We start from the raw sequence: 15,328 nt of genomic DNA, 5'->3' as shown, positions 1-15,328 counted from the left end.
CATCTGAAGCACTTGTGATTAACCACAGCGGGAGACAGGGCTCTGACAGTTGGATTGATGCTATCAAGCATTACCAAAAGATTTGCTACAAAATGTCTAACTAGCATTTCTCATTCTGAAACCCACAATTCTAATGAGCTCTGAATTTGATCAGGAAGGAAACTTTCAAAGGTAAAAATTTCCATTGATTTCTCATCTTCACTTTTCTCTGTAAAATATTTTGCCAAACCTCTGGGACTCTTGAAACCACTCCTGTCCCTTACTTGACTGCTCATCATAGATGTTGCTCCTTCCCAACATTTTTATATGGGATTCTTCCCAAGTCATAATTTTCTCTGTCTAATCAAAGTAAGTTCATAGTAGTGCCGTTGATTTGATATTCTTGTAAAAAAATGTGATAAATGGGATTAAATTTTGTGGTCCTTGCTTTCCTAGCCAGATACTTTGGCAGTACGTGAGCTGTACCAATCTCCCAAGGCCCCCGTTGCCTGTGTCGTTCTGCATAGCATCAACACATGACACTGTGGGAGACTGAGGGGGGGTGCTGCAGGGCAGGGTCATACTGCTAACGCTTGGCCTACCACAAACTTGCTTTTCTCTTTGTGATCCCATTTACTAGTTGAAGTTGGTTGGCATGACGAATTTGCCAACGTGCTTTGAGAAATAGTCTTCTGGAGGAAGTTATTGGTAATGTGTTACGTGGGAGAGTCAGGAATAAGTTACCTGGGATACTGTTAGAATACAATAGCTCATCACTGCAACTAGTCTCTTTCATGATGTGGCTGAAATGCTTCTTCTCTGGCTGCTGTGACAGGTAAAAGATGACTTGTCAGAGTAGGCAATCATCACTTGAAGTGGTTGCATGCTGTAGTCTAATTGCCTTTTGATTCTTTTCGTGTGAATTACCACCTCCAAATGATTTTCTTTCTAAATGTGTGTAAATTATGTATTTTTTCTCTTCCCAATATTTCTAAATATTCAACTTTACACCTGTGGGTTCTGTACTGCTGCATAAATCTCTTCTTTCTGTGGGTAGAATTGTGCCTGGTGGTGGTTGTTTTTGTTGTTAATTGCAAATCATCTCTTTCAACTCTGTAATATACTCTTGAGTTATAAATGAATACATCCCTGGAAAAGGTTTACATTTAAAAAAGATAAAGTAATGGAACACAATTATGTTCACTGTGGTTGACTTCTCCACTGGACTTAGAATTTCTATGAATTATCATAGGAGCCAGCACGCTAAAATACAATTTCTAAAGCAGAAGTATTTCTGGACATAAAATTAAAATGAATATATAGGGCTAAACTGTTGTTGGTTTTGTGCTGATCTTAGGACTGTGAAACCTGGGCCTGGGAAGCCTAGAAACAGGCTTTCCTGAGGCAGGCAGGCATAAGCTACACTGAATCAGGAAGAAGGCAATTGGCAGAAAACTGTGAAACAAAATATTCAGCTTGTTATTTCTGAGTGGTAAACGTGAAGGGGCAGAGGGATAAAGGCTTCCAATACTCTCTGTAGTCTGTTCTTGAAGAAAGTACTCGCTTTTTAGATCTTTTCTAGGAGGCTGAAACGTTAGTTGAACTAACTTAGGAGGAATGCAGAGTTATGAGAGAAACAATAGCTTTACTTACAAGCAGAACTGCAGGTCAGAGGTTAAAAATCTCATATCTCATATCGTGCTCCTTGTCAGTACTGAATTCTTAATTCTTGAAATTCTTATTTAGATTTCTACTGTAAAAAGGAATGCTGACAATCAAGCTAATGGTGACTTGTATAATGTGGCCCCTAAACTTTTTGATAATATTAAAACCTATGCATTAATTACATTTTTTTAAAGGAAAAAATTGCTATACCATTTACAACAAATAAATTTCTTGAGTTACTGCAGTAAAGATCTCTCATGGAGGTCTGTGTTGTTGGATGGTAGGTACGTCTGTTTCTTTTTTTAATTTTCTCCTCACGCTCAGAGATATGCCTGGCATTTAGGAGAGAATGAGCACAGCCTTTAACCTAGTGACAAAACGCTTTGGAGAACTTATTTACATATTAGAAACCTTTTTTCCAGCTGCCCTTAAAACAAACTAGCAAAAATCTTTCAATACCTTCATTGCTTATGCAAAGATCATTTTTATAGAAGTCTGTGTTGATTAAATATATCGTATTTTGCTGCCCAGGGGTGGATATCTAGGGGCTGTATTTTTTTTTCCTTCCTATAAAGCCTTAATGGAAAAAAATGTATTGAGAGTATTATGTTTTAGTTTATGTGCAAGAAATATTTCTAATTCTCAGACAGGCACCACTTAGGAGGTGAGCAATTTGTAATAATTGATTTAGTTGTGCTGTCTAGTAGTACATACCATAAATAAAGTTCAAAGTAGTTAAACTTTTTAATCATGGTTTGAACACTTTTACTTGCTTTGTGTTCTCTGAAAATAAATTTACATTAAATGATTTCTTCATTTCTTGGAGAAAAAAACATTTTTTAGTGGTTGAAACAAACATGGGACATGGGCATTTGAAACTGAAACAAAAGAAAACGTTAGGTTTTTCTTTGTATGGAGAAGTCTTCATCCCAAGAAATGTTCTTATAAGGGAAAGAAAACAATATTGCTAAGTCTAAGCAACAGCCCAGAAAAGTTATTCCATTTTTTTTTAAAGTTTTTGAATATAATTTAGTAATTATAATTTGTGGAAGTTCAGTAACTGTTGAAGCTTGCTGCATTTTCCTGTGAGATCTCTTGTATTGCTGCAAGTCCTCATTTCTGTTGCACAATAGGTATTGAAATGGCAAATATTTGAATTGGATACGATGTCTTCATCTATCAATAATATTTCAGATTTACTCTGAAGACATATTTGTCTGATAGTAATAACACTTTCATTTTGAATAGCATTCAGCAAAATTCTTTGCCAGAAAGCACCTAAACACAGGACCATGAGATTGTAAACTGTAAGATTGGTAGTTGGAAGTTCAATTTAAAGCTGTAAACAAATATTTCTGCAAACATTACGTGTACCGAAGGATTGTAATGTTTGGCTCTCTCAGCAACACTCTGTTAATTTTTAGCAATATCACGCTAAAAACACAAAATAGTTTTTCATGGACCCACAGTGAAGTTAACAGTACTAAAAAAAGGTTAGAGGTTGATAATCTGTATCTTTGTGCTGGTATTTGATAACCTGGAGCTTATGCTTGTACTTATCTTAAAAGCTGAAGCTCAGCTGCTGTTTCATTGCATGGTAAAACAGATTAGCTGAAATCTTTTCAGCAGTGGCTCAAGATAATCTTTTTTACCATACACTGAGCCAGCACTGGAGGTCATTTCTTGTATGTTAGCCAGGGGTAACATGGCTGGAAATTTCTGAAAACGCTTCAGTAAAATCAGAAAATGTCTGTTTCAGACCTGTGTTACCACTTGCCCCCCAGCTATGCTCTCCAGATCAGACCAGGCAGGCTAATTATACACCTTGCTGCTTTTCTGCAAATGGCATCTCTGAAGCCTGCTTTCTTTCTGTTCACACCAAAACTCCCGTTGAAGCCCTCATCTCTCTCACTTCGTGACTCCTGCTGTGTTCTCGTGCCTTACCTTGTCCATTTAAAACTTGCTTCTCTCAAACAGACTTAAAAGAGAAAAGATGATTCTTACTTAAAAAAAGAAAAAAGTAAAAAAACATTATTTTTTTTTTTGTGACCAGAGCATTCCGTTCCATTCAGGAGTTTCTCTTCAAGCAAAATGCAAGCTTTTCCTCCTTTTAGCTCAAAAAGCTATTTATAACTGAGCCACAATTCACCTACCTGATTTAAATCCCCGAGCTCTGCTCCGTTAGCCAGTCCAGTGTTTCTCTTTTCAGTCCTCTGAATACAAAATCTGCCTACAATTTCTCAACTGTTTCTGCTCATTCCTTATGTGAGCAGCTGCACTCGTTTCTTTCCCAAGGTCTCATCTTAATGTGAGCTTTCTGCCTCCTTACAGTTACTCAGGCAAACTCTAATTGCTTTTGCCCACTTTTTTTCCTTTTTGTTTCCTCTGCCCATCAACTTGAGATCCCTGATAAAAGGGGTGAAATCTAATGAAGCTGTGACAGTGCCGTACAGAAGTAAGGAGCACTTATACAATAGTTCATGCAGTTAGGGCCTTATAATACTATGCAGATAGGACTGGTTAACCCATGCTGTATTGTCTGTGTGTTTATCATTTACCCCGTAACAGCAAACACACATGACTAACTCTACTTTAAAAGCCTATTTAGGGTTACAAACACTTTTTAAGTAAGTTAACTTTCGAAGGGTGTCTGAAATAATAAACTACTGGTTTACATTAAGATAATATTACACATTGAGGGATTTTTTTTGCACTTCTAGAGTATTAATTTTTAGAACTTTATCAAAAAAGGAGTGTGAACACCAAATTATTTTTTTAAGAATGTCACACAAGACAGTTTCATTTCAGTGCTTCATCATTTGTAACCTTAAATTTTCATTCAGAACTTAGTGTGAATCTGCTTGTAATAAATTACACTATGCTGCTTATTAAAGTAATCCTCAAAACAAATATTAGATTAGCTGTCCAAAATGTTTTTAAATATATTGAAACAAACTATTACTTTTAAAATTTTCTTAGATGTTATTTGGTGTTTCCCTTCATTTTGAAGGAAGAGCAGACCATACAAATCAATCATGACTGACTGGCCTTTATTCATATTAAGCAATGATCTAGTTTTCTTAATGTTAGACAGAAATAGGTTGATGTTATATACAGAAGAATATCAGAAATTAAAAGCTGGTTCAGGGCAGGGCAGGGATCTTCATCCACTCATAAACGAAATTTGAATTAAAACCCCAAATCTGCTGAAACAAATTAAAGAAATGTATAAATATTGCTTGATGTGAATAAATAGCATGGAACATTGTTTTTTTTTTACAACTATTTGCTGTTGGGCACTTACAAGTGCTGTTTGGCACTTATAAGGAAAATATTATGAAATTGTAAGGAAAAATTCAAACTAGAGCATCAAAACGGGTGAACAGGTCACATTATAGGTAGCCCAATGTTCTATTTTCAATAGTGGTTGGCAATAGATCTGAAAGGAGTTTAAGAAGTCTCAATATATAAAAGAATCTTGTTTAGCACAACTCTTGGTGTCCAGACTACTGCTACGGACTTCCATAGCCAAATTTACATCTGACCATCTCTTTTTGAATCGGACCTCTGTTTGTCCTTTTCAGTCCTTTTTATGCTTTCAGCTTACATGTCTTGTAGGTAGGACTTACCACATCTTAATCATTTAAAAATAATGAGGAAAAAAAATCCAGATAGTAAGAACCACAGGCACTACTATGAGATGAGATGTAATAAATCTTTCTTCTTGCTGTTTAAAATTTACTAAGTCTCTCAATATGCTCCTTTCCCTCTTCCCTTTTCAACCTTTTTGTGCATACACAAAATCTTCCCGATTGTCTGATTTTATTGCTTCTCGTTTTAGTTAAGCCAAAGTCCCTTACATCTCCTTGTGTGAAAACCATTGTGTACTTGTGTTTATACTGGCTAGCTCTCTGTATAGATTTCCAAGCTCACTGTATACTTTTTCTGAATACCCTGGCCAGAATTTATTATATAGAGTTCATGTGATGCAGGCAAAATAGGGGTTTGTAGTGACATAATACTTCTTATTTCCTGATAGTTTTCAGCATTCTGGTTGTATTTTCTACCAGATAACCAAAGGACAATCACTTACATGCTTCATTTTTATGATCCATTTCTAATACAAATTCCATTGTTGCCTTCATGTAGCTAAGGTTGTTCTTGTACGTTCGTTTGCTGTTAATGAAATCACTTTTTCCCCATGTGCTAATTGATTACTTCAGAAAAGTCTTAAAAGATGCAGGGCATGATTTTCCTCCTCTCAAGTTACATTGACAATCCCCAGTATATCATAATTCTTTATATTCATCCGTTGTTTGGTACAGGAGTCATATCTGCCATCTATAGTTTGATCAACAGTAGAGCTCTTATTAAAGGTTTATATTAAGCGGCTTTCTTTTTTCATTAGTTTTTGTGAAAAGTTGCAAACAACAATTAGTAGTTCATCAATTTCATACTTGATCTTGTTCAAGAACTCATTAACTGCAATGTGCTTATTTGTTGTGTGTTTCTTTCGCATTTTATTTGTTGACCATTCTAGTGTTTAGTTCTAATCAATAGTTTCTCTGTGCTTGTTTTAACCATTTTAACCTTTTAACACATATTTACCTCCTTTTTGTGTAAGGGGAAGTGATCATTTTCCCCCATGTCAGGGTTTGATTTAGTAACTTAACTTTTAACACTTTTGAAAAGTGGTATATATTCCTTCCAAAGGCAGGAAGTTGCTTTTTCCTTAAAATAAAAAATCCTCTGGCACATTCTTGTAGTATATCTTAACAAGTTAGAGTTTACAAATTCCTTTTCTTACTAAAAAGGATGTATATACACTTAATTTCTATGTGTTTATATACATTCTGAGTATAAATGTTCCAGAGGCAGGAAAACTCATACCAGACAGATGGCAAGTTGCGAGGGTGGGATAAGTGTTTGTTTTTCTGGCTGGGGTATCACAGTGTGAGGTTATATAAACTGATGATCAAGAACATGTTTTGGCCCATAGGCCTAATTCCTGTTTTAGAACTTCTACTAAAAACAATTTATTGTTACATTAAACTCTGTTTCAGACAAGCCTTTCTTAGAATATTCTTGGGCAAAATGAAAGGAGGAGAATGTGGTGGGAGAGACAGAGACAGAATGATAGTTCAGAGTTAAAAAGGTTTCATACGTTAGCTTAATCTTGAAAATGCAGGAACTACATTTCATCTTCTTGTGATTGCTTTTGAGCACAATATCAAGATGAAATATTGACAGAGTCACATAAAGTCAGTAAATTTAGTTTGCTGCACTATAGTTCCTTTATTAATTCAATAGCTCAACTGACAGTAAAGTAAATCAGCTTTTGTCTGCTATTTATTTTCAAGGGTTTAGAATGAAAGCAGTGTCATGTTTGCACACATGAGAAAGCCAACTGTATTTCTTAAGTGATATGCCTACTGTGTTTAAATTGTGCTGCCATTTAAGTCAGAGGCCCCTACCCATCAGCCCGGCATAAATGGTTGTAGGGTATCCACGTACCAGTCTTCAATAATTGCTGTTTACTCAGTTTGATATTTAGTGCTTTCCATACACCATCGCTACAGCTATTTACTGGTGATATAGTTTGGCTTCATATAGGCTTTATCCAATTGTTTACTCTGGAAGGCATAAGTCGCTTGTGTAAGTCTTTCCTGTCCTAAAGGCCTTTTTATATCTTTCCATTTTTTTCAGGTTTTGTTTTAGCTTTCCAACTTCTCAAAGTTGAACCTATATGTTGGACTAAATGTATTTTTCTGGAAAGTTAGAGCAAAAGGTGCTGTGAACAATAACAGAGAGAGTAAAATTTGTTGTTTGTGTATTGGTTTTCTCTCATCCATATATTTATGCAGTCAGTTACAAAAACTTATTAAAAATAAGTTGAAGTTGTTTTATTTTCTTTTTTGATGGTTCAATCTAAATTAAAAAAAATATTGTCAGTTTTCTCATTCTTTCTGCGATATCTGGTCTGTATGCTCCGTCCCACCTTACCTAATAATCCTGTTTGTAGCAAAGTGCTGTAGAGTATCTGATTCAAGAGCACATGCCGATCACACGAGGCTTTATTCTCTACTGCTATTTAAAGCTGCCCTTGCTCTATGTGTAGAAATGCCTGCAAATATTTAAAGGCAAACATTTAAATATTTCCAGATAGCCCAAATTACATATATTCCTTGCTTTATCTTACTTTAACCATGGTTAACTAATAGCTTGACTTTACATTTGCTGGAGTAGCTGCTAATCAGTGTCAAACTAAATTGCGAAGTCTGATTGCATTTATTGTTAATTATAATTCAGGTGTTAATATGTTGTTACAAATGCATTTAGTAATCTTGGTTTGTTTTTTTTCAAGTGAAGTTTGGTAAACAGTGTTATTTAGTAAACCAAAAGCTCAGAGAAAAACTCCATTCAGAACTAACTTTTAAGGATCCTTGTCTCATTCTTTCCTACTGTCAAGGACAAGTGGAAGGCAAGCAGGCCCCCATCAGTAGGGCACTTAAGATATTCTTTATGTCTTATTGTTTAAAGTTGTGCATGTTTCTTACGAATTTGGATTCCTAAAGTGTATGCTGTGTGCAGCTGGGTTTGCAGAAGCCGGTCACATTCCAGAGTGGCCTCTCTGGAGTCTGCAGAATACTGTAAGACTGTTCTGCCCTGAAATTCAAGTGACAACTAGGATTACTCTGCTGTCCCTGCAGAGTTTGCCTGTGTCAAATCTATTACAATCTCCATTTTGAATACAGAATGTGGGTATTTAGTCCAAATCAAAAAATGTATATATATTTACATCTTCTGATTAACACTTAGTTTGCTGAGTGTCAATGGTTGAATAGTTGGTTCTGTCTTTCTATCTTCCTATTAATTCCTGAGATAAAAAGGTACCTACCTATCTTTCTTATCACTGTCTTCATGCCTGCAGGCTGCATGACGTGCATATTAACATAACTGTTTTTCAGGAGTAGAGTGTTTCATTCTTTTAAAATAGTTTATTACCAACCATTACACAGTACGCTTTTTTTGCAACGCAAGAGCAAATGAATATGTAGGTTCCTTTTGTCAGTCTGTCTCTCTTACTTTGAAATGTGAACATCCCTGAAGCGTAAAACACTGGCTAAAGAAAAAACCTTTCCAGTAATCCTGTGTTTAAAACGTTGCTTCAAAGAGAACTGATATTCATGGATGTGCTTGATGATCCTGTACTCTTGTACTATGTTGAGCAAAGTAGTCCATATGCTAGCTTACTAAACTGTTTATTCTTTCCTTTTTTATATATAACTACTTAAGGAACTTCATAAAGCAAAAAGTTTCAGGTGCTGAGCAACGGTTGCTGTCTATTTTTGTACTTTTTCGCTGACTGTTCCTACTGTCTCCTCTTCTTACCAAGAGCAACATTGTGGGGAAGCCAAAATGGTGTTGGAAAGAAGCAAGGGGTACCAAAAGTAATGAACTTGTCCAAATATCTTGCTATCAGTGCTCACTGGTGTTTATTAGATTAACATAGGTGTGCTAGAACAGAGGACGAAGGGATAAGTTCATTTACCTTTGAGATTCCTCTCTCAAATCTTGTGAGAAGACTTTTCTACTTAACCTGCTTATGGAAGCCTCTGATGTAGGAAACATATTCAAGGAGCTAATTCCAGATGTGTAAGCCTCAAAATTAATCTTGTACTTCCTTTTCTTTTATATATGATACTGCATTTTGAATTTGCTCTGCCTCACAGAGAGTTAATGTGCTATCACGCTGTATGTGACTGAACAGACCATTCTATTGTCAGTAGAAAGTGCATGTGCAAAAATAGTGGCAGGTTGTGCTTGTTTTCAGGATGTGAAGAACTAAGAAAAGGCAGTGACGTTCAAATCTGATGACTAAGACATCTGGCAGTCTTCACAGTGCTGTGCTATAAATCTCCAGTGGACAGCCTACGTTTTAAAATAAGCATCATGTGAATTCAAGCTAGACTTTGCTATGGCCGAGATAGATGTTATGCTTTCCGAACTACAGGAGAAGAGAGTACTCTGATAAAAAGGATGAAGTGACAGCTGTGTGTTGCACATCCATCTAAACAGACTCTGAGACAGCTTAGACAGCTGAGCAAACTTGATTGCCAAATCTTTTCTTTTTAATCAAATATAAGTACAGAGGCTGATTGTTATCCAAATTATTACTTCCAAACAGGAGGGTGGTCAGAAATCAAATTGTTGTGTAAAGAATAGGCATTTAATCCAGATGCATTGATTTTTAGCTTTATGGCAAAGAAAAGAATTTACAGAAAAGTGTAACCCATTAAAAATGTTGAAACCTATAATATGCAGTTACAAATAATCAAAGTTTACATTTTCAAAGAAATAAGAACCTGTATGATGGGGAGAAACCTAACAGTGACATGTAGTTTATACATAATATACATCTCAAATCTGTGTCAGATTCGTATGTCTACATCAAGCAGAGAGTCAGAGCAGGAAACCAAGAAAGTGAATATAGGCATATATTTACTCTGTTTTTGCTAAGCTGATATTGAAGCTGTCAGCACATATGATGTATTAGTTCACATTATCAATTACACATTAGATGCTGCTGTATTTTATTAAAATTCAGTTTTGAATAATCTAGCACCAAGAGTATTTATCTTGCCTCTTCTTTGAGGTTTGAATTGGAGAATTCCTAATGCTGAGGCCTTTCTATTTTGAAATTTGGGTCTTAAAGTAAAGCATGCCATAATGATTCAGAAGCAGTTTTCACAGGTCACATTCTTTGCAACAAAATCATATTTCTGGCAACCATCAGAACTATTCCAGTTCAGTTATCGAATTTGTGGAAGACTTGTTTAGCAGATTTAAATCTTGAAAGAATCTAATACTCTTGAGCTTGTTAATGTATCTGTGTCTGATGGACTACAGGAAATAAATTATACTAACATTCTTTTCCAAGGTACACTTGATGTTTACTTAGCTTGTGCATTAGTAATCATTGTAGTCTATTTGTGCTGTTTCCCTTCGCTGGATGAGAGCACTCAAGGTGCTTGATTTTACAGTTAGAAAATATGAGAGCAGCAGCCATGTTGTTCTGTTTCATACATCATTAAGCATGTGGTGGTCAGCAGATAATATAACTTTATGGACAAAGTCAGTATTGTGAAGGTCTGAAAATAACCATATTATTTCAAACATCCCAGAAATTGCCATTAAAGTATGTGGAAAATCTCCTAAAGATGATAAGGTTATTTTAAGCAAGTTGCATCTTTTTCCAGGCAGTTGTTCTCTGCATGAAAACTACTGGAGCGTTTGTTAAGAAGGATATAATGGGAAGGCTCAGCAGTTAGCTTAGCCAGAGCTTACCTTAAAAGCCTGTGAAGATCTACGAGTGCTAGGAGGAAGGTAAAACTGACTACTCAGTGCTGTCCCATGCTCTGTGTTCCCCGGTTGTTCCGTTCCGTTAAACCACTGCTCTGGTAGCTGAGCTCCTAGTGAAATGCTGGGGAGCAGAAGCGGTGTGTTTGCAGCGGGGCCTGCTGGAGGTGGGGGCACGTACTGGCAGTCAGGCCCGACAGTCAGAAAGCACTGGAGCGGGATTTGTTTCCCTTTAAACAAATGCCTGAGTAGTTCTTGCTTAGTGCATTTTGGTTCACATCAGAGCAGTCCTGACAAAGAATGATGAGATGTTTTACTGGTGATGCATGCTGGCGGACTGGGAGAGTACGAGATTTGGTTAGATATTTTTAAAAGACTCTAAGCTAAAATATGTTTTTGTGCTTGAGGCGATAACAGCTTTGTTTATATACAATAAATTGAGATGCCCCCAGCTATAAGCACTTTCTTAAATCTGGATATTTGCGTTATTGGGGAATTGTAAATGAGTAACTTAACAGTAAGTGTTAAATCGGGAGTGGTCGGTGTGGTCACCCTGCTCCATCCTTGGCTAGCCTTTTGTAACTGCTTGCTGAGTGACCCAGCCATCGGAAGGTGCCATCTGAAGGTTGAGGTTGGTTTACTTTTATAAGCATGGCTTGAAGTAAAATTCAGTGCTTTCTAGGTGCATGGTGGAGGACTTCATGTAATACATTAGTAGCTACTTAGTAGGACTGACAAATTTTTAAAGAATATTCACTCAACACTGTCAGAGTTATGACTATTTATAAATGTAAATGAAGCTGCTTTTGGATGCTTCAGCAGCAGTGTTGACAAAACACAGTGCTGCTTGTGACCTAGCTATAAGACAGTGACACGTTCTCTTGTAATTGAATTAGATAGTAATTCATGCTTCTGTGCTCTCTGAACTTGATTATTGTAATTCCGTTGTCTAGGCATGAAGCCACGCATCTGAGGGATGTGACTAGCACAAAACACAGCGGCTGTCTGTGCGGTAACCTGGCAGAATATGGGGAACATGTTACTGTTGGTGTACCCTGACTTCTCATAAGTGGATTCCTCTGCAAGGCTAACTCCTCTCCAGAGTCTATCAAGGGGCTGGCTTACATTGTAGAAGTGCTTTTCCTTTCCCATCCTGCTTTCCTGCTTGTGATGTATTACTGCACTAATGTGCCACTGAAGTGGGTGGCTGGGGATAATAGGAAGCCATGGCTTTACCGGTGACACTCAGAACTAGATTCCTTAACTCTCCGTGAATTCTTTGCCAGGGGATAAGTGCTTTCCTTTTTTAACTGCTGCACATAAGTGCAAAGCTCACTTGCAAACTCATGCCATGTTTCATTCAGGGTCGTAGGGAAGATAACACATACACACACACACACATTCAGAATTTTAAAATGTTATTCGTAGATGCATACTTCCCAAATGAATTCTAAAAAGTTGACTTCTACACAATTCCATCTCTAAGGTCAAATGCTGCTTTGCAAGTTGAGAAGTTTATTTTTTGGTCTGTCATACCACAGGAATCTACCAGAGACAAAGACAAATAAATATCCTAGATTAGTACTCCGTAATAGATGTGATATTTTTTTTAGCTTGCTTAGTTTCGAATACATAGTTGTTTGCATAATCTTATAAAGCTGGGATTGCTTTCACAAGCTTTAGCCATACTCTGTATTCTTAGCATTTTTGAATACCCTTAATCTAACTTTAGAACCAGTTATGCATTTTAAAGCACCACAGCTTAGAGTCTTTATGGCATTACTGTTGTCAGTATCACATCTGAAACCCCACTTCATCCTCTTTACAAATATAAATGAACTGTAAATAACTCCTGGGCTTCTCAAATAAGTACAGTATATTTGAAGCTCACATACTCGCTAGTATTTCTTTCTTTAAGGTATTAGACTGCATAGGAACTTGGTCTGGCTGCATGAGCAGATGCAGCCGCGGGTGGGTGGGTTCCTCTTGCAGCTGTTCATTCCAGGGATTCTCATTGTGCTGCTGTCTCTTTTTTCATGTTCTCGTGTCTAAGAATGTTCTCCTGGTACTTGCATGGTATGTACTCTAACTGTAACTTAATTTTCACCCTACTGTTTTCATAATAATGTGTTCTCTGCACAGTATGGGTATCGATAAGCATCTGCTAGGCAAAAGGTATTAAAGAGTATTAGGGCGGTGGTAGCCAGAAAGTCCAAAATAGCTGACAAGGCTGTGTTGTTTTATTTGGGTACACTCTCATTTGTATGGACATACCACTTGCCAAAGGTATTAATATTTCACGTAACGTTAACAACCTTTTATTAATCAGTATTTTGTCATAACATGCATAAGTTGTGCATTTTGTAATAGTGAGAAGTGTTTTTTGTGTTTTTTGAAAACACGGGTATTCCATATTCAGCAAACACAAACATTTTATCGAAGTGAAAATTCTAGGCCCATATTAGGAATATTGGAACTGTGACCTTAGCAAAAGTAAATTATTAATATTCTATTGATTTTTTTCTTTAAGCAACTAATGCTACCACAGTCAGCTATTGCAGCCTTAGTTTAAATAAAAATAAATTTAAAAAACCACAGCTCTTCACTTGGAGGAAAAAAGAAAAAAAAACACATTTCACTTAAAAAAAAAAAAAAACACTCAAATTTTTACTCTTTTCATTTCCTATCCTGCTGTGGAATAATTAAGTAAGTTTGTGGCATGATTTGTTGTTGTTTGGTTGGTTGGCTTCTCCTTTTCCCCTATAATTGTATCCCTATAGCTAGGTATGTGTAATGAATCATCTTGGAGTTAGCTACATACTCGGTAATCTTTTTAGAATGACAAAAATAATATTTTATCAGAAATATAATCCCTCACTGACATATTAGTAGACTGTTAGTGAGGTTCCTAATGACTCTTGCAACGATTACTAAAAAAATAAGTTCTTTCATTTTTCTACCATGAGGTTTCTGGCCATTGTACAATGTAAAGTTCCTATTACTGCCTTAACTGTGTTTCGGACATCCCTATGAGGGTGACAGAGACTTTCTGAGATTGCAGATAGTTTGATATATGAGACTACTTGACAGCTGCACTTGGTGTACATGAGAGCTGTGTCCTTATCTTAGCATCTTGAGCAAAGCCATCAGTAAGATCATTAACAGTGTGGCCCACTTGTTACTCCTATGACAGTTTCTAATTTATATTGCCACTTAGGAATATAGCTGTTTACTTCTCATGAAGGAAATGTTGCCTATAGACTGGGAGTGTCAGAAAAACAGTGTTTATTTGGATTGCACTTGAACCAGGTGCAAGAGAGCTTTTCTAACCTTGAGATGTAGATACTCTTGTTTTAATTGCAAATTTATTATGGAAAAGAACTTAGCCAAAACAAGAAGTTCAGTGGAAAAATCCATGACCAGGCTGTACATCCCTGTGCAGCCCAGTGTTTAACAGTGTCATTGCAGTTCCAGCAACTGCTGATATGAAAAAGTGATATTAGAAAATCATTTAATGTAATATTAGAGAGATATTAATGCAAATTATTAGCTAGAAATAAGGAGGAAACATCATGTTACCTGTCTGCTTTTACCAGATGTCAAGCAAATGCTTTACAGTTTGGTTTTGTGTTCCAGCTCTTCAGATTTCAGTCTATGATTGTTTCACAACCAGCTTGGATGCTGCTGTACTTTTCTTCTTGGTTTTTAGAGGTTAGAAGCAAGGATAAACTATCAAGAAGGATCTGAAAAATCAGAGATTTTTCTTGTGAATGTTGGTGGAGCTGTGATTACAAGTTGGAAGCTGCCTAACTCAGTGCGTGTCGCAGCATCTAGTAAAATCTTCCTCCAAACTTTTAATAATTTTTTCCCTCAGTGAATAGTCTCAAAGACAGATATTTACTATGTACAATTTTTGAGCTGTCATTCCAAGTCCGTAACAAATAAAACCATAACAACCACCGAAATAATAGTTAAGATATGTGGATTGTAGCGTTTCAATTGATGAGTAAACCATTCCAGTATATTGGCATTTGGCCACTTGCTATGTAATAGTGTTTTTTATAAAAGTATTGCCATAGCAACAGATCTGGATGACATTGGGTAGCTGGTTGCTGCTGACTGTTGGAAATAAAACAGACTTTTAGCAACACATGTGTAATGTCTGAAGGTAAAGTAACCCAAAATAAATGCCTGTGCTCTACTGAGAATGTAGTATGTGGCACATCAAGCCAAAGTCTGACTTACTGACTTATGAATTTAATCCTTCTGTGAAAGTGTTTCTATATAGAAAAAAAAAAAACATGTATGCGAGCAATATGTGCAG

At 36.4% G+C, this 15,328-nt stretch overlaps 1 protein-coding gene and 1 long non-coding RNA gene across 3 annotated transcripts in view; one reads left to right on the top strand and one right to left on the bottom strand.

The window, feature by feature from the left end:
- Positions 1-15,328, top strand: part of MIGA1 (mitoguardin 1) — a 46,402-nt gene that overhangs the window by 10,376 nt on the left and 20,698 nt on the right. The gene's annotated exons all lie outside the window — the stretch shown is intronic.
- Positions 4,710-11,087, bottom strand: LOC106034029 (uncharacterized). 2 transcript variants are annotated; one of them, XR_001205759.3, is made up of 3 exons: positions 10,993-11,087; positions 7,648-7,768; positions 4,710-4,847 (listed from the first exon to the last, which is right to left on the bottom strand). It is a non-coding gene; the product is annotated as an uncharacterized lncRNA (long non-coding RNA). The 2 variants fall into 2 exon arrangements; XR_010833168.1 differs by having other exon boundaries at positions 4,744-4,850.

Source organism: Anser cygnoides, chromosome 8 (assembly GCF_040182565.1).
Source record: "Anser cygnoides isolate HZ-2024a breed goose chromosome 8, Taihu_goose_T2T_genome, whole genome shotgun sequence".
Lineage (NCBI taxonomy): Eukaryota > Metazoa > Chordata > Aves > Anseriformes > Anatidae > Anser > Anser cygnoides.
This window is presented reverse-complemented; position numbering and strand designations above follow the sequence as displayed.